The following is a 20,174-nucleotide window of genomic DNA, read 5'->3' as shown; positions in this document are numbered from 1 at the left end:
CACCCACACTGTAAAGTGACCATGGACTGTGTACCGTGGGCTGTACAGAACCACCCACACAGTAAAGTGACCCCGGGCTGTGTACCGTGGGCTGTACAGTACCACCCACACTATAAAGTGATCCTGGACTGTGGAAGTATTGGGGCAGGAGGGTCACTTTCTCTGGGAAAGTCTTAGAAGCTCCCTTACGGGAAGGGAGACACATGGAAAGCTGATGAGAAGATAGCCATTTGAGCTCAGTGAAGAGGGAAGCAGGTAGGTTGACCTTAGTTCAGCATGGCTGGAAAGCGAGGGTTAAGAGAATGACCTTAGGGAATGAGGGCACAAATAAAAGGAGCAAAAGTCACATTAAGTCCGATGAGACAACTTAGATTTAGGTTTTTTTTCCCTCTCTGTTTAGGGTTTTAGGGTAAATGGAGAAATGACCCTGCCCCACTGGACTTTAAAGGTCACTGTCAGTTATGTGCATGTAGAGTGCGCTGTCTGTGTGTGGACTTAGAGCAGACAGTTCAGACCAAGGAGGACCATGCCAGACCACAGATCTCTTGATCTGCCTTATATAATTGCCCTCCTCCTCTCTGCCACGGGGACTTTTCAGAAGATCAACCGTGTGGGCTTTTTCAAAACAAAAGTCACTTTCACTTTCAGCAAACTGGCAGAAGTGAGAATGAATGACTCTTTGCATGTTCTTGCCCCTTTCTCTTCACAGGGCTCCCTCTTTCGCAGGGTCAACTGTGGTGACCTCTGAGACCCTGAGGATATATACACGGAGTACTTTTCTAGGTCCTTTCTGAGGATTAGAGAATAACTTATCTAATATTCCCCCTCAGAAACTCTGGGAAGTATTACCACCATCCTTATTTGTATTTTATAGAAACTAAACTTTGTAGAAGTAGTTGCCTTGCCTGAGGTCACAGATCCTCCAGTTAGCAGAGCTGGGATTCAGGCAGCCTGACTCCGCAGTCTCTTCCCCACTATTATGCGTCTTCACTAGATGTCTAGTCAGTAAGTGTACAGGTGGTTAAGAAGGTTGAGGGATCCGATGCTCTCTTCAGGCTGACGGCTGTCAGAGTGAACTGAATTAAGGGACATTTCACTGGCGTCTGTGGTAGAACTGCTCGTGTTGGCTGCAGGGAAATCTGCGCAGCATTTCGATGATGAAAAAGACAAGAAGAAACTGGGAGCTTTGGTTTTCTGCCGTAGCTTATTAAAAATCAGTCACATGAGAAACGCTGGAAAACAACAGACAGGATGGGGTCCTGGAGTCAGAACATGAACTTATGACAACCCCATCTCTAAAAATTACACCATGGAAGGCTGGACTTCAGTGACACCACAACTGTCATTTTAGCTCTGGGGACCTGGAAAAGAAGCCACTGGAAACCAGCAAGTGTTGAGGACCGCCTGAGAAGAGAGACGGTGAAGGAAGCTTGCTAACGTAACCTCTGCATGGAGTCAGAGAGTTCCTGGGCACTGTAGGGATGGGCATGGAGTCAGAGAGGTCCTGGGCACTGTAGGGATGTGCCTTCTTGGAGCAGATCTAAAGGTGGACTGTAGAAGTTTTGATGATACAATTGTGGTATTAACCACTACCAAGTCCTAGACAGCTTCCTGATATGCAAATATGAACAGTGTAGCCAAGGTTTTGAAATCTGAACTGATGTCAGCTGCCACTCGTAAAAGGGGAAGGGGCAGTGTCAACTGCTTAATTGCCTGCCAAAACAAAACAGAACCCATATTACTCAGGGGATTTCAACAGGACCCAGCATCTCATAATACAGTGTTCAAGTGTCCAGGTTATAATTCAGCTTGCGTTTACTCAATATTAAAAAAAAAACAGACAAAGTCCAACTGTATTGAAAGAAAAAGATAATTAAGCAGAACCGATTCTGGGATGACTCAGAGCATGTTGGGGCAGTCCTTGTATCCATTCTCCAGTCTTGAGATATATGGAAAAACCACCCAATTCCACAGCAGAGAAACAAAACCAGTGCAGAACAACTAGATGGGCATTTTAAACGAAAATAATGACCTTGGAAGCAACTCATTCACTGGGTCAGCTTAGCTACAGAATGAAGATGACAGATAAAGGAATGAGTGAGCTGGAAGGTAGATGGATAGAAACCTTATCATATGGAAAGCAGGAAAAATAAAGTTGGAAAAAAACAGTATTTCATAGAAACAATATTGGAGAAACAGAATTTCATAGGATAATATCAAGAGGTTGGAAATTCATGTTGTTGGAGTCCCTTCTAAAAGTTGAATATAAAGATATTGGTGTAGGGAAAGTACTTGAAGAAGGGCTAAAAATGTCCCAAGTGCAGAGAAAGAAATTTACAGACTGTAGACTCTGTCAGTAATTTCAAAGAGGGCGAAGTCAATGAGCTACTTTATAATTAAGGCTGCTCATTGGCTTCTGCTTCTTCCAGGTGGCTGGCCTGGCCTGAGGTTCTTCTTTGCCACTTGGCTCCTACAAAGAGAGTGACTCTTCAGCAGTCTGTACTGTTTACTCTTGGGAGGGAAGAACCTAGGAAATCTGGTCAGTTTCAGGAACTTCCTGAGCCTGTTCTAAGTTGTTTACCTTCTGTCCAAAGGCACTTCTGTGAAGAATGGAATGCTTCAGTCCTCCCATTTTGGAAGAAACTGCTACCCAGCTCCAAGGCCCTGTTGTCAGTCTGCCTGATCCTAATTGAATTCTATAAGTTCTTTAGTACAAAGGGGAGTGCTGGGAAGTTTGAACTCATGGAACAAAAAGAGAAACATAACAATACTATAGCTGATATGTTCCCTAGTAAACACATATAAAAATAAGCAAAATGCCTGTGACCTTACGTACACAATGACCACAGAGAAGTGTCAGTATTTCTGGGTGCATTTTGATTCATTTTTCTCAATGAGTAGACACATCTGTCTGCCTCTTGGGTGTTTGATCCATTCGTTTCTTTCTTCCTGTATTCCTTGTCTGCTTTCTTTCCCTTCCTCTCACTATTTCTTCCCTTTAAAAATCAATCTATTGATCCTATCTCTCTCTCTGTATCTCTCTCATTTATCTATGTGTATGCTTGTCTATCTGTGCAGAACATGTGTACGGTGCCAGCAGACGCCAGAGGGAGCATGGCATCCAGTGGTAGTTATGATATACCTGATATAGGTAGTTATGATATACCTGATATAGGTAGTTATGATATACCTGATATAGGTAGGAGCTGCAACTAGGTCATCTGCAACAGCAATGCTCTCAGCTGAGGACCCATCTTCCTGACCTCTTTCTTCCTTTTTTATTTCCTTTCAAGTAAGATTTCAAGTAAGGGTTTGTGAGTCTATTTCATTAATTTACATTACATTCTGGGCATTTTCTTGTTTTGTAAAACAGCAAACGACAACAAAAAAACAACTAAAAAACAAAGATTTTTAATGCATTCAAACTTTTAAGCTTGAGAATGGCACTTTATTATATGTTTAAAGGAGGCCTTCTGACATTTGTGGGTGTGATGACACTGCCAGGATCAGCTCAGCTTGCCTGGGGTGGGCAGTGCTGAGGGACAAGGGTACCCATGAGCAATTGCCAGTAGGTTGCTGCTTTATACATGTGTACATGTGGCCTTTTCATTAAAGGAAACTTGAACGATTCTTCATAAATGTCGGTTCTAATTGTTTGATTATATTCCACCTGTGGATATCCCACGTCTTCAATGATTCTTCTTTGGTTGGGTCAGGTTTGTTGCAGGTTTTAAATGAACTGAGGTGAAATTCGAGGCTCAGAGACCTTCTCACTTTGTTCCTCCATTGTACAGCAGAATTCTATATGAATTCATAGGGAGTAAGCCTGGTTGCCAGTGAGCAGAATGGAAATGGTAGCTGTATTGTCCTTGCTGCCGGAGCCTCAGGGTCAACAATGCATCTCATACAAGAGCAAGCCACCATAGCTGCCTGAGTACTGGTCCCCTTTTCGCAGGGAAGGCTCCTGCAGGAATCACTAGTGGTATTCGGAGTACTGCCTCTTTGCCACTCTTTCTTCACCACCTGGCTGTCCGAGGTCCTTCATTCCCCCTGGGCATGGAGGTGGGGAAATCCATCTTGGTCTATTAGATGATCTGGTGTAGTGGGGAGCAGCGGGCTGTGTTCTTGCCGCCCAGCTCCCAGCTGCCTGGCTAGCTTATGCCCCAAAATAACAACACACAAATTGTATTCTTTTAAACACTGCCTGGCCCATTAGTTCCAGCCTCTTATTGTCTAATTCTCACATCTTGATTAACCCATTCTAATAATCTGTGTAGCACCACAAAATGGTGGCTTACCAGGAAAGATTCAGCATGTCTGACCTGGTGGCTGGCTCCATCTCGTCTGACCCAGAGAGGAGAGGCATGGCGATTGCCCAGAGAGGAGAGGCATGACAATTGACTAACTTCCCTTCTTCCCAGCATTCTGTTCTGTCTACTCCACCCACCTAAGGGCTGGCCTATCAAATGGGCCAAAGCAGTTTCTTTATTAACCAATGAAATCAACTCAAACAGAAGACCCTCCCACATCAGTCTGGGAACTAATTCTGATCACTGATGGTTCTTACAATTAGTAGGAACACCCTTCACAGCGATTGGTGTGGAGAAGTTCAGTGCAGGATTTCAGGTGAGTTTGTGAGACAGTGCCTTGCCTTATGTACTAGAGCAAAGTTCAGCCCTGGACCATAGTCTTTACAGGACAACTCCGCCAAGCTAAAGGCCCTACTTCAGTTGATGAGCTTCCTCCCGCCTCGCTCTTCTCTGCCCAGACTCAGTGTTTCAGACGTGAACATGCTTTTGTTAAAGGTACACACGAACACCAGAAACAAAATGGGGCTGTAACTCTTAACTTGCCTGCTTGCAAACCAAGAGAGACCTCTTGGTGGGGATGTGGGCATCACTAAGGGTAATAAGTATCATTGAGATTATCTGGACGGAAAATGAGTGGTGGAGCCAACAACCTTACAACCCTGCCCTGAACTCTCCTGGAGTTAGGACTAAGAGGTCTTGGGCTTCTTGGTTTCTCCCTGGGTCAGCTCACTGATGCCTGGTGTCTTTCCTGGACACGTTTCTGGGCAGGAGCTTGAAGGAAGTGGGGATGGTGGAGGTGTGGCTGTCCTGGTTTCTAAGCTAAGAAGAAATCCAGAGTGCGTTGAATGGTTCTGCTCTGAGAAGTTGGGTACACAATTACACAGTATTTTTCTGTTGCAAGTGGGCTATACCCTCTGTTCCATGCCGTGATGTGAGCAAACAAACAGCGTAAAAGAGGTTGCACTCTCTTATGTGAGTGACTCTTATGGTAGAGAAGTGACTCTGCCAGCAGTGTTTGCCCCAGTTCACAATTACCCAGTGTGTTAATTAATGCAAAGAGCCCTCCAGTGCTGTGGAAGGAGCCTCCAGTGCTCTGTCTCCTGGATGGACCAGTTTGAAACTGGATAGAACTTTGTCTATATTTTGTTGTCTGTGGCTTCATGGAAAGGATAAGGTAATAGCACTGACTGCAAAAATTTAAAGTAAGACAACTTTCATATGTCAGTCTGATAAACTCTGATGTCTATTATTTCCTTTGTGTTTCATTCGATTCTGTGAATAGGGAGTATTATTACTATTTTGGTTTTATGCATGCGCGCACACACATGTGAGACAAAGAGTGAGGGGGAGAGGCAGAGAGACAGAGACTCACTACATAAGCCAGGGGTGGCTTTGAACTCATGACTCTCTTACCTAGTTCCTTAGTGCTGGAATTACAGGCCTAAGACATGGGTCTCAGTTTGTGGCAGGCTTGCCTTGAGTTCCTGGGCTTCAGGGACTCAGCTTCCTGAGTACCACTCTTAGCCGTGAGATAAGGGCTTTTTCATCTTTCCAAGTAGACACAGAAGGTGGGTGACTTCTAAGGAGCTTGTGGAGACTGTGATTTGATTCAGGAGCAAACACAGCCTACATATGTGTCCAGTATGGGGGTTTTCTATTGTTCAGTTTTCTTGGCTTCAACATTATCTACTCTGTCTCCGGTTCTCCTAAGAGTTGTGTTCTGTTTCCTCTGTCACGGGGCAGTTTTTGAAACAGAAGAAATGTTAAGGGGGGGGCAAATATTGGTTTTGTTGAGATGAACACTTAGGTCCTGGGTTAAGCCAAAGGCAAATATTGACTCATGGCACTCCCAGAAATGCCATCTCATCTCAGAAAGGAAGACTTCCCACCCCACAGCAGCTGGGCCAGGTTCTGGGCTCCTGTCACTCCTGCCTACTTGCTGGGGCTCCACATGTTTATATCTTACAGCAGAGAAAATAAATCTTGGGGTGTTCTGATGTGGGAGGTGATGTATGTTGTGAATATGTTTTATTGCTATTGGTTAATTGTACTGTCCATACTACTATGTGTATTATGGTACTATGCCGGTAGTGCGGAGCTTGCACTACAGGACCATTCACGAGCTGGGCAAGGGCCTGGAGATTTAAACAAACACAAACACACAGACAGAGACATGGGTCATCCTTGAAACAAGAATGCCCTTTTATTGTGTACCAAAGCTCTTATATAAAGATCCTTAACTGATAGCCACACCCCAGCCAAACACACCAGAAACCACTCCCCTGCCATCAGGAACTCCTGAGGGTCTCATGCTCAAAGTAGCTACAAACACAGGAAAACAAGTTGTTTTTCTCAGAGCAGCTGCAAGCATAACAAGTTGTTTACAGGAAATTCAGGGTCTGGGCCCACAGTCCCCAACAGTTAATAAAGAAGCTGCTTTCAGCCAGTGGCTTAACAGAATATAGCCAGGCTGGAAAAGATATATAGAGAGAGTAGGTGGGGTCAAATACAAGCCATGTAGACCCTCCAGCGACAGACACCAGATGCCTGACAGAACTTTACCCAGTAAGCCACAGCCACATGGTGATACACAGATTAATGGAGATAGGTTAGTTTAGGATATATGAGCTAACTAAAAATACACTTAAGATATTGACCAAATTACAGTATTGCAAATAATATAATTTCTGAGAGATTGTTTTGGGTCTGAAACTAAACAAAAGCCGAAAATGAATGAGCAGCCTCCCCCAACAGAATGGCGCCCAACATGGGGCTGACTACATCCACATAAAAAAGCCTGAGAGAGCTTATAAAGAAATTTTAGATGCACACACACAGAAAACAGAGTTTAGCACAACTTTCTGGTAGCAACAACTTCTCTGATGGGCTCTGTTTCTTAGAAGTAAGCGGAGATGAGATTCTTTCGAGAGAAGGCTTCCTGACTCAGCAGTAGCAGCAAAAACTGTATGGCTCCTTTAAGAAGGCTTCCTGGTTCGTGATAGTTGAATGAACAACTCTGGTTCCTCCAGGAGGCCAAGCACTTAAATGGGGTCTGTGAGCAAGCTGTTAAAATTGCTTAATGGTGACACAGATCCGCTGCAACCCTGGATCTGGGGCAGAAAGAGTGGCTTTCAGAGGCAGCGAACATGCCTCTGCCATGTTGGACTGGGTGGAGTAAGCAGGCAGGACTGCAGAGTTGGTCCTAGCCACGCCCGCTTAACATTAAAAAAAAAAAACAACAACAAACTTCTCAGGTCAGGCTCACCCAATGACCATGATGTCTGCTATGTAGAGCCTTTGGCGAACTGTTCCAGCTGCCTGATAACAAGTCCTGCACACAGCTCTCCAGCACCTTACGTCTTCTTTCTATGCAGTCAGGTCTATCCAAACACCCACACGAGTCTTCTCCCTCACGGAGTCCATAAATGCAGGCTTATAGGAATGTCTCTATCTGTTGAATGAGACTTATCCCAAGTACAAAAATCCTTAGCATACCCTAGCTGTTGGGTTTCCTTGGGAGTCATGGGTTACAAGCAGTTACTTTTCACTTCAGGCTGCACTGAGGTTACGGAGAACTTGAAAAACTGGGTCCTGGTCTGACAGTGTGAACTCCCTATCCGCTGAGCTGGGGCTTTGTACTGGCTCGCTAGTTTTTAATGTCAGCCTAACACAAGCCGAGTCTGCAGTACATTTTCTTGATTAGTGATTGATGTGGGAGGGCCTAGCCCATGGTGGGTGGTGCCACCTGTGGATGGTGGTCCTGGGTTCTATAAGAAAGCAGGCTGAGCAAACCATGAGGAGCAAGCCAGAAAGCAGTGCTCCTCCATTACCTCTGTATCAGTTCTTGCCTCGAGTTCCTGCCCTGACTTCCCTCAGTGATGGGGTGTGACCTGAGAGTTGAAGCTGAAATAAATCCTTTCCTCCCCTAACTGCTTTTGGTCATGGTGTTTCATCACAGAAATAGACATCCTAACTAAGACAGAAACTAGTACCAGGTCTTGAGGAATTGTGACAGACCTGACTGCGTGTTTTGGGAGAACTGTAGTTTCATTTAAACTTTGGGTGGGAAAAGCTATTGGGTCCATTGAGCTTAGTGGACAGTTTTGTGGAAGTCTGAAAGGTAAGCGTGCTGAGAGATATGATGGGACCTGGGTCTCTGTGGAAAGTTTGGGAATCCCTTAAAGACTATCTATCCAGGCCATTGCTACCTTGGATTAAATATCTGATGGCTGTGATTAGTAAGAGACCAGTGAAACTGAAATCTTTGCTTTGTTGGGACAATGAATGCTGGTCAGCTGGGGCTGAGCAATCGGCTACAGTAGAGAATAGACCAGCATCCCTGAGGTGAAACCTGGGAGATGTTTCCTCATTCAGCACACAGAAATTGTGTCCAGAGGTGGCCAAGGTTGTACCTCATGCTGACAGCCAAGCTTGGTAGGGCAAGAGTCACCCAGGTGGTACCAGTTTTGACAGTGGGAAGGGGTCCTAGAGAGCAGCTGAGGCTTGACACTGTGTAGCCAGGCTGGAGTCCCTGGGGAGAGGCCATTGGTGAAGTTGTAATCCTAGCTGTAGTCGAAGCCCCAGGTTTGAAGGTGTCTTGGAGAGATGTTGAGGTTTGGCACCGTGTGGCAGGGTCAGAGTCCTTGAAAAGAGCCCAGGAGAAGCTATTGGAGTATTTTGAAGATGCCCAGACCATTAGATGACTGCCAAGGACAGCCAGCCTGAGCCTACGAGACAAACTGTGTGTGCTGTGGATGGCAGAGCCAGAGATGTCTGGCTTGCTCTGGAACCCAGAAGGTTGTGAGTGACTCTCATACACTGGACACTGAGTTATTTACCCTTACAGTTTGGCTTTGCCTTGTTCAGATTGTAACTGTGCCCTGGCTCTTCCTTCTTGGGGTGAAATTATTTAATTTAGTTTTGATTTTACAGAAGTCCTCAGTTAAGAGACTGGGGGATTTTTTTTTTTTTAGACTGGATATTTTAGAGAAAATTTGCATGGTTGAGACTGAGCTGTTAAAGTGTTTGAAGTAAAACTATTAGGTACCCCCACCACTCAATCAAGAAAGGAGCTAATGAATTAAATAGATAGTTCTCAAAAGAAGAAAAAAGAGTGAACGACCAGTAATAGCTATTATGAAGACAGCAATCAACCGATGCCGACAAATGTGGGAAAGAAGCCCTTCTTCACTGCTGGTGGGGGTGTACATTGGTTCAGACACTACAGAAATGAATATGGCAGTTCCTGAAAAGGTCACAAATAGAACTCCCATATGACTCAGCTGGGCCACACCTGGGTGCAGAGCTAGCAAATGGGAAGTCGGCACGCTGCAGCGGTGCTAGCACGTCTGTGTGTAGTCCTGCATTGTTTGTTGTAACCAAGACATGGAACCGGCCTAAACATCCGTCAGCCAACTAGTGGACAAAGAAAATGAGATACCTCGATGCTGAGGACTTTGATTCAGCTGTAAAGAATTGTGACAGGGCAGCAAAGTGGAACCGACAGTCACTGGTCACTGTGTTGAAAGAAATAAGCCAGGCTCAGACAAACTTCATTTTTCTCTTATATACAGGTTCTAAGTGTGTGTGTGTGTGTGTGTGTGTGTGTGTGTGTGTGTGTGTCAGATGAAAGCAGGAAGGGGCAGGGCAGTGTGGTGCATGCTTTTAATCCCAGCACTAGGGAGGCAGAGGCAGGTGGATCTCTGTGAGTTCTAGGTGAACTTGGTCTACAGATCTAGTTCCAGGAGAGCTAGGGCTTTTACACAGAGAAGCTCTGTCTCAAAAAACTAAAGAAAGAAAGGAAGGAAGGAAGGAAGGAAGGAAGGAAGGAAGGAAGGAAGGAAGGAAAAAAAGGAAGGGAGGAAAAAAGGAAGGAAGGAAAAAAGGAAGGAAGGAAGGAAGGAAGGGAGCCAGGAGAGCAGGAGAGGAAGAGATCTAAATGGGGGTAAAAAAAGAGAAGGCAATGGGATTTATGTATCATGGGAGGTAGGGTGAGGGGGGGGCAAAACCCATTTATTTATATGCTAACTTCCAAGATCATACAAAGAATAAATATAAAATGCTAAATTAAATAAAACAACTTTACAAAAATAGTATTAAATTATTGAAAGAATTTGAAAAAAATTAATGTGACTCAAAATCACATGAAAATGGCAGCTAATAAAATAGTTCAATATGAGCACAAATACACACACAGAGTCTTTGAGTTCAGAAGATCCTGGGTTCACGTGTTGGCTCCGCCCTTTACCAGCAGAAGCCCTTCAAGGACCTTCTGACCCGTGGAACAGGCTGGAAAGAACAACTTTGCAGTTCTGTGGTGAGGACGGAGTGTAGATTTTGAAGCAGCGGCCTCCATTGTGTCTGGATGCCCTGAGTCAATGACACGAAGTCCAGAAAGCTGGACTGTTACGTGGATCTGGCAGGAAAGCGTTTGGAAGAGTCTGTACTCAACCATGTCCCATCTAGGGCTGGGCTGGTATTGCTGTTGCTCGTGCTCCTCTCAGGAAAGGTGTGGCCTCATCCCATCTGCGAAGGGCACACTATTGTAGGCTGTAACACGCTTTACTGCCTATGGGTTCTGATCGGTTCAGTCAGAATCCACGGAGAGTAATGTTGACACCAGTGTTAACACTGCTGCCCAGATACTGTGAGCAGACTTGAGCAAGCCTTTCTTCCTCCAATTTACTTCCCCTTTCTCCATGCACGGTGCTCTGTGTGGGCTTAGCCTGGTCCTAGGGAAGATACTAGTTTACCAAGATGAGAGCTCAAAGCACTTCTTAGGCTGGTAAACATAAGGTGAGGTTAGCTGTATTCAGTGATTGAGGCATCTAGGAAATGTCCACTGGAGGTGTGGTTTCGAGGTTAAAGCCATGGATTCCTCCTCCAGACGACCCTGGGTTCCATTTCCGACATCCACAACTCAAAACTGCCCGTAACACTAGTCCCAAGAGATCCATAGCCTTCTAGATGCCCACTTCTGACCACCGTAGGCACCAGGCATGCCCATGATTCTTAGATATACATGCAGTCAAAACACCCATACACTCGAAACAATTTAACACAAGACCAGGGAATTCTGGCCTTGATTTCCCTTTGCACAGACGGGCAAGGACACAATAGAAGGCAAGAACAGCCCTTGACATGACCCCTGCACGTGGACGTTCTGGGTGAAATGATGCCTAAGACAGCACTCACAGGGTGAACGTTCTCACAAAAGACACAGTTAGACTCAGGTTCCAAGGGAGAAATTTATGACCTCAGGTTTAGGAGAAAACTCTGATTTTGAGACAGGGCCTTGCTCTGTGGTACGCAGGGTGGCATTGACCTCACCGTGCAGCCCTGGCTGGTCTCCCCCTCTCTCCCTCTTACCTCTGCCTCTTTCTGCCTCTGGGATTGCTTTGTATACCGTCAGCCATGTCCAGGATTTAAGAGAAAATTCTTAGTGTTTGACTTCCTTCCTTCTTTCTTTTTTCTTTTTCTTTTTTTTTAAACTTTGCAGATGTAGCATATGGGACTTGTCGGCAGCCCATTCCCCTGCTTGTTATAACTACACTGCTGACTCTCCAGAGCAGAGGCCTCTCAGATCCAAAGGGCATCCTCTCCCCAGTAAAAGGACCCACCCACTGACTCATCCCAAATAGAATCTCTGACCCAGCTCAATCTGACCTATAGGAGGCTTTCTGGCAGTTAAATAATTTCTCAGGAACTAGTGAAGCTGTTTGCCATTTGCCAAAAGGAGTCTGTTCCCTTACTTCTGGCAAGTGATACATGGCTCTCAAAATATCACATAGCTGTGACTCCTATCAATATGTCGAAGTCAATGCTGGCCTCCAAGCCCCCTACTCACAAGTACTTGTTCTACATTTCAAAGCCCATTCTAGGATCCTGGTCCTTTTCATCTCCTCCTTTAGCCTAAACTCTGTCAGGCTCAGGGGCTTCCCTTCCCACAGCTACTCAGCCTTCTTATAACCCGTCTATTCTTTTCTCACTGTTCTTAACCCCCCCTCCCCCCGTTCTCACCGTGCTCTCTCTCTCTGTTCTCTCCCCGCTACTTCTCCCCACTCCTGCAGGTAGCCCTGACCATGTCCTGTCTTCTGCCGCGTTCAGCCTACTTCTTTCTCTCTCTGCTCTGAACTCTCCCAGATGCCTCTGGCTGTTTTCTCCCCCTTATCTACAGTAAAAACCTTCCCCTTAACCAGTCCTGTTGGGCAATGTCTTTACCGCAACCCCCTTTGCATAGATCTGGTGCTGAAACTCTCCCACACAAGGCCTCTTTTTGGTATAGGTGCTCCTTGCAAGGCATTTGCCCGCTGAGTGCTGAGCTGGGGAGGGAGGCTCATGTCTGATCAGGCAGTCGCTAAAATCCTGGTTTTACACTGATGCTCTGATTTCTAAGCACTCACTCTGTTTCTTCTGGATAAACTTAGAATGAATTACCCCTGCCAAGTGAGGGGCAGTTGGGGGTATTTAAGTGCCTGCCTGAGCCAACTAGGGAAACCTGCTCTTTGGGAGGTGGGCTGATGTCCACTGCGGGGCCTGGAAATTATCATTACATAAGGCGAAACTGGGTGCATTCAAGGTGCTGTGGTCCTAGATAAGAGAGTGGTGGTAAAGTTCACGTGACTATGAAAACCACTATTCCTTGAACAAGGTCTCTTGGGAACCAGTATTTCAAGAAACATGGTGGGGCCTGTATTCCACAGTAAATCTGCATAGCAAGGAAGCTGGGTTTCTGTGTGTCGCGCTGAACTTTTATCAGCGATTTGTTAACGATGACCGTCTCCTTGGCAGACCTCTTACGGGAGGAGCGACGTCTGCTTATTTAATAGCATCCAAGAACTGAGATTCCTAGTTAACAACAGCTGTCAAACTCTAGTGATTGTAGCAGGCTAAAACGAGATACAAAAGGTATGTGGCGTGAATTGGTTTAGGAGCCATTGGCTCTGTCTAAATGGAGCTATTGTTAACGTGTGGTTCTAGTGAGATGCTGCATGCGAGGCAGAAGGATGAAGAGTCGATCAGTAGTTGAACAGTCGGATCAGGTTCTTAGGTCAGTAGCAACAAACCTCCAGGCTGTTTCTGCTGGGTGGCTCTCAGGGTAATGCTTGTTGCTACAAGCTAACAAGACAACGAGGTCTGTACAACAGATTTCTAAATCACCCTGACCCAGAAGTGACCAGTTTTGTTTTATATAGCATTTGATGATAACTAGTATAATGACTAAGGAGACAAATCAGGACAAGGCAGTAGCCAGCAGCAGTCATGACTTGGTTGCCCAATGACAGGCACGCATGGGAACACAGCTAGTTTGTGTGTTAGAATAATGTGGTTTACTTCATTTGGGCTAGTATAGAGTTGTATGAGAGACTTTTGGATTTTTTTATTGTTTTTTGGGGTTTTTTTTTTTTTTTTTTTTTTTTTTTTTTTTTGAGGCAGGGTTTCTCTGTGTAGCCCTGACTGTCCTGGAACTTTCTCTGTAGACCAGGCTGCCCTTGAACTCACAGATATCAATCTGCCTTGGCCTCCAGAATGTTGGGATTAAAGGCCTGCGCCACCACCACCTGGTGAGAGAGAGAGAGAGAGAGAGAGAGAGAGAGAGAGCACGCAGAGAGCGTGAGCCTTTTTCTGGAGAGGCATAGTGCACACGAATCTATTCACTTCAGAAAGAGGGCCCACAACAGACCAAAGGGACGCTTGTACCAAAGTCCAACTTTAGAGTTTTTATTAGGATTACTAACTGGAGTTTGGGGGAGGGGCTTCTTACAGGAGCAAGGATGACTCACATGTAGCTGTGTCACTGAAAAGGTCTGCCTGGCAACTCAAGACCTCCCAATGGTCTTTCTGTAGTCCCAGGGAGTGGGACATCTCAGATATGTTTATCTCCTGAGCCTCCCCCTTCCTCCTGGGGTTGGAGTGGGGGGGGAGTTATAATGTTTCAATTTGGAGGAAACTGCTATATAATATAGAAAGACATCTTAAAATGATGGTGTAAACTCTGAACCTCATTTCTTCACTAAAGAAAACCCTGACCTTTTGTCAATACCCTTGCTCCTAGGCTGATAAGATCAATTTTGATAGCATAAAAAGCTAACACACAGTAGGACCTCAGTAAAGAAGTCTATGTGTCTTCTTTGAGCTACAGTCTATGAGCTGCAATGGTAGCTCCTCCTCCCCTTCCCCACCCTCATCTTTAACAATACTACCACCACCACCACCTTCACCACCACAACCACCACCACCACCACCATCATAACCACCACAACCACCACTACCACCATAACCACCACAACCTGCATTACCACCAACACAATCGCCACCACCTCCATTGTCACCACCACCACCGCCACCACCATCGCCACCACCATTGCCACCACCACCTCCATCACCACCACCATCACCACCACCACCTCCATCACCACCACCATTGCCACCACCACCACCATTACCACCTCCATCACCACCTTCTTTGTTTTGTTTTTTGAGAGAGGATCTCACACTGTTTCCCAGGCTGGACTTAAGCTTTCAAGCCCCTGCCTAAGCTTCTACACTGAGAGTTGAGGTTGTAGGAATGAATCACTAGATTCAGCTACTGTTGGAGGAACTTCTTGGGATGCCTTCCTTTTGTACTTTCTCCAGCCTGCTGCCTACTGTAGCAGATTCTCAGTACCATAGCTGGAATGAGCTTTCTCAAACACATTAACCAGGGAAAGCCAAAATTCTTATGTTAGTTTAAAACCCCACAGGATCTGACATCTCTCAGGACCCAGCTCTCTGCTCCAGGCTTTGTATTGTTGTGGAGGTATGACAGGCTTGTTCCTGTCTGCGAATCCTTCCTTCCGTGTAAAACCGTCTTCTCTGAGAAGACTGCATGCCCCCCTCCTTGCACCTCCTGCCAGTCTGTGAAGATGCCCTTTTGTCGGGGGGAGGGAGCTTTTACAAACCCAGTTTATTGTCCACTCAACCAATTTCCGTCTCTTTGCCCACTCTAGTTGCCTGCAGAAAAGTGTTATCTTGTCCCAAAGTTCTACCTGCATATGTATTTGCTTGTTTTTTTTTTTTTTTATTTTTTTTATTTTCCCCTAACTACAGGGAGAATGTTAGGCATGGGAATCTCTGGCTTTTAGGATTTCCCTCCTCTCCATCTTTCTTGGTTGAACGTGCCTACTGTGAGCACTGGGTGTATGTTTCCTCCACACTTTGAGACCACGACAAAGTAGAAGAAGCTTCTATGCTCCTAGATGGTAGGACTTAAATCTTTTAGACGTAAAACCAGAACAACAATGAGAAAAACCACAAGAACTGCTGAACTTAAAATAATTGGGTATCAGTTCAAGGTCTGAAATCTGGCACTCACTTTTGAGGATTTCAGAGCAGGAAGAATGTGAGTAGTGCCAGGGAGAGCCATCTTTAAGAAGTTAATACGTTCTAGATCTCTGTTATAATATGACCTTACATATTATAAACAAAGAATGTTTAGGGCTATTTGGACTCAGTCTCCTCATAGAACCCCAGGCAAGAAAACCTGTAGGGGTTGGGGAACTGATATGAAACCTTAAGGCACTTGAGAAGAAGAAAAATATATCCATACATACATGTATACACACACACACACAGTGGCGGCAGTAAAGATTAGAAGGAAGTGAAACAGTTCCTCTTCCTGGTGTGAAGACAGACCAGAATTTTCGATCTCCCTGCAGCTTAGGGGTGTGGTGTGGTGTAGGGGAGGAGTGGAGGAAAAGAAGTGGATGTGTTAGCAGTATGGTGTTTGCTCAGTTTTCTTTATGGGCTCTTTCTGTGCCGTCCTCCTCTGCTTATCCCTTTGATTATGGAGCGGAATGCAGCTTGGTCTTTGGTGTGGTAAGACTGGGGGAGATGCCCTCTGGGGGGAATGGCATCTACTGCTGGCCCTGGGGAGTGGGTGATATGCCTTCTGTAGCAGGAGGGCTAATGGGGCGCGAAGGGCAGCTTTTCATCAAGAACCTGTGCAACAGACTGGCAAACATTCGCCTGCGGGTACGAGGCTGAAGGCAGCAAATGGCCAGGAGGTGTTTTATCAGTTCAGATTAACTGGCTTTGGTCAGGGACTACAGGTACGGGGTCAGTGCCCTTCTCCCACGAGTTCTGTTTGCTAGGCTGTCAGACAACCTCTGTGGGAATAGACCCCGGTGTTTCTGAAGACTCTGGCATCTTTTCCGTCTTTGTCCGCCAGGCTAGAGAAACATCAGATCTCTGGTAAGAGAATCCTTTAGAAGCCTGTACCTTTTAGAAAGCTCTTTTTTTTTTTTCTCAAAGTTTTGATCTTGGCAGGATTTTCCCACCCCATCCCCATTTAGCCTTATTATGCTTGGCTTTGAGTAAACATTACAAAGGCTGCTGCCCCCCCCCCCCCCCCCCCCGCAAATGGCTCAGAACTAAACTCATTTTTCCAACTGCCCAGCTACCACTCACTTTCCTGCGGCTTATCATGTGCCTTTGCTAGCAAAATAGTGACTTCTCCAAAGTGTTTCGGGGGAAGGTCTTAATCTTGACCCATGCGGGCTTACCACTTCAGAAGTTTTAATCTTGACCCATGTGGGTTTCCAACTTTAGGAGCTTGGGTGTTGGAATCGGACAGCCGAAGTATGTTCCCAGGTGCTGATTGTATTCCTTCAGTCACTCCTGTGGTTGCGGTTCTAACGTGAGCCTCCCCCCCCACATCACAGGTACACAGAGTGCACACAGACAACACTCAAATATCATTATCTGGAGAATATGAGACAGTATGGTAAAAACATGTCATTGAATTGTTACCATACCTGGTGCGGGTGACTTCGAAGTATAACTTGTGTCTTGCAGATGAAGTGCAAGGCTTACCGAACTTGGTTCTCGAAACTGTCAGGTAGAAAAGCCAGCATTTAAGTCTGGAGTTTTGAGACCGTAGCTCCAGCTAATGCTTTCGCCAAAGTCAGGCATCTCTATTTATTTGTGATAAAGTACTATTAGCACCCCCATTTCTCATGTATCAGAGTTTTTTTAAACATAGCTTATAGAGTAAATATACAAAGAAAGGATATTCAGAATATTAGCCCCATTTTTCAAAGTCTTATTGTATAAGTCAGCTACAAAATGGTTTTTGTTAAATTACTGTAAACATTGTTGCTTCTTGTGCTTTTTTCCCTCCTGCGGTTTGAAAGCCTTCCCAGGCTGTTGCTTCTTTCCACACCTCGCTTTGATTAGTGTTGGTTGCCCTAGCATCTTCCCTCTCAGAGCCTGGGCATAATATAGGTCCGTGGCAGGGGCAGGAGGTCCTGGGTTTGAGTCCTAGGACACAAAGCAACAAAAGAGCACCCATGGTGCTTCTTAAACACACGCTTCTCATCCCCAGCACGGACTCTTTAGATCCGAATGATCATGAGAGAAGGTAGGAGCTCCATTTTGACAGGACATTTTGTGAACTTCCTGGAGACTCCTAGTTCTCTGCAGTATTGCGTCCATGGGTAATGGATGAAAAGGTCGAGAGAAGCTGCCACAGTTGGTTCCTGTCCCCCTGTGGCCACCCCGAGCTCTTTTTCTCATATCCCCCTCTACCTCTCTCCACCAGAACTTGCTTTGATGTATTTTAGTGAACATGTTTGGGGCGCCAACTGCCTTTTGGTAGAGGGAGATCAGCCTATGAGATGCTTAGAGCTAATGGAGACTGCGTTCATAACCTAGGGGCATTTCCGAGCGTAGAGATGGGGGAGATGAGGAGGAGCCAGCTACAGACTGCTGGTTGGGCAGCAGAGTGGGGGGACCAATAAGGTAGAGAAAACCCAGGGGTTGAAGGCTGTGTGGCAAGGAGGAGGATGTACAGATGCGCAGAGCATGTTGATTGGCGAGCGAGCGAAAGGAAGACGGAGTGCAGACTGCCTGGCTGGCAACGTGGAGGTCATGGTGCCGCTAACAAGAGCAGGTTCATGAAGTCGGGGGGAGGGGGGGGGAGTGGATGAAGTGAGAACGGGAAGATGGGAATCGGGGAACAGAGAGTTTGACTACAGAGGATCAGAGGGCCAGGGTTAGGAAGTGCAATAGGGTTGAGAGGTGGAGGGAGAGGGGGCATGCACCGAATTTATTTAGAACCGTATAGTGGGCTTTTGTAAAAAGTTGTATCTGACTTTACAGTGAGTTCCTTCAGCAAAAGAGAAACTGTTACCTGTTATAACCTTTCAGGTTTTACTCTTTCCACTCCCAAATCATAGCCATTAGTCAAGAGTTTACAGGCCAGTCTTGTTCCTTATATAACGTAATGCAAGTACATTTGAAAAATATTTTCCCCATGTATGCTTTATCCATGGTTTGGTTTTGTCTGAAACCTTTTAAAGCAAAAAACACTCACCACATATGCGTATACATATACAAGTAATCCCATTTCTCCTCAAATTTTTTTTTGTCCAAATTAAGGTTCAAACACAGTCTAATTGTATATTATCATATATTTAAAGATATTTAGTTTTCATATGTCTATTGATAAAACCAGTTCGGTTGTGATATAGAAATCTTATTTTCTGAATTAGTAGATAAGAAATGTCCTTGAACTTCCCTATTTACTATTTTAAGTCCCCCTCCCACTCCAATTTCCTAATAACTGGAGTTGTATTTGAAGCCCTGACAATGTATAGATTAAACATTTGTGGTCAGGGTGTTCATAGGTGGTGAATGTTCTCTGTGTTGTCTTATACTGGGGGCAAGTATTTGCCCTACTCTTAGTAATGTCAAGACTCCACTGTTTCCTGGGGCTTCCTGAATCATGCATAGAGATGACTTGTGTTTAGTTTAGGATTTTTTTTTTGATAGGAGAATAATAGTGCAATTATCTAAAGATGGAGTCACCTTTGAGAAAGGGACACTTAGTAGTGTGGAAGAAAAGGGGAGGACTTCATGAAACCATTTCCTTAAGTAGGCAGGAATATATAGTATAAGCGTTACAGCTCAAAAGGAAAGGTATCCTGGCAGCTAGGAGCCAAGGAATACCACAAGTCACAACACACAGCAAACCTCACACAAGAGATTCATTGGGAGGGTGGAAAACTAGGGGGTGGCTGCCTCTACTTGGGCTAGAAACAGCAGCAAATTGAACAGAGTACAAGACTTACACAGAGTTTCTTGGGAAGGGCTAGAACTTTCCACCGTGGAGCTTTCCAGGAAGGAGGGGATTTCGTGTCCAGGGATTTGGACTTTTTACTATGTATGGTAGGGGCAGAGTCCAGAAGTTAGGGCAGTTAGAGTGATCTGTGGGTAGTATAGAGGAAAAGGGCCAGCCAAAGAAACATACGCTGATCTTAAGACTAGAGACAATTCACTGACCCTGAAACCAGAGCCAAGAAACTCTGCCCTTGACCAACTCAGCACAAAAACCAGCCAATCCCTGAGCAGAAAAACCAACCAATCCCTAAACCCAAAACCAACCAATGCCTGAGCATGAAATCCAGCCAATCTCTGAGGTTGTCCAAACTCAACTGAAATCTAGCCAATCCCTACCCTGAAAAATCTTCACCCTGGAAAAACTCCACCCCTAAGAAGCCTTTTATAAGCCCTGTGCCTGTTCAATTGTTGGGATGCCCTTTTCAATGCTGGCAGAGACAGCCACCCTCCTGGACTCTTCCCTTCCAATAAATCTCTTGAATGAGGTTTGGGCGCAACCTTTTTTTCTCTGAAGCTGAGCAGAGAAGTAACAATTTTCATCAGAGCCAGGAGCGGAGCAGATCTGTAGGTAACCCTTTTGGTGGGGAAACTTTCCCCTAGCGGAACAGAGTTATTACACTGGGGTTCCCTGGAGCAGGGCTGTAAGCTGCTGTGCTAATAATCCAAGCTGCAATGCTTACAGGTGAAACCTGGTAGTTAAGAGTT

General features: G+C 45.5%; 1 protein-coding gene across 3 annotated transcripts in view; it reads left to right on the top strand.

Annotated features, from left to right (window-relative positions):
* The first annotated feature begins 19,879 nt into the window (after positions 1-19,879).
* St6gal1 (ST6 beta-galactoside alpha-2,6-sialyltransferase 1) overlaps positions 19,880-20,174 on the top strand; it is a 49,341-nt gene continuing 49,046 nt past the window's right edge. Inside the window, exon 1 of one of the 3 annotated variants that reach the window (XM_038344623.2) lies at positions 19,880-20,033. The gene's annotated coding sequence lies outside the window, so the exon portion shown is untranslated. Of the gene's footprint in view, positions 20,038-20,174 lie in introns of all 3 variants that reach the window. The other 2 variants (XM_038344624.2, XM_038344621.2) reach the window with 2 other exon arrangements.

This window comes from Arvicola amphibius, chromosome 10, assembly GCF_903992535.2.
Source record: "Arvicola amphibius chromosome 10, mArvAmp1.2, whole genome shotgun sequence".
Classification (NCBI taxonomy): domain Eukaryota; kingdom Metazoa; phylum Chordata; class Mammalia; order Rodentia; family Cricetidae; genus Arvicola; species Arvicola amphibius.
Note: the sequence above shows the minus strand (reverse complement) of the source record. Positions and strands in the feature narration are given on the sequence as shown.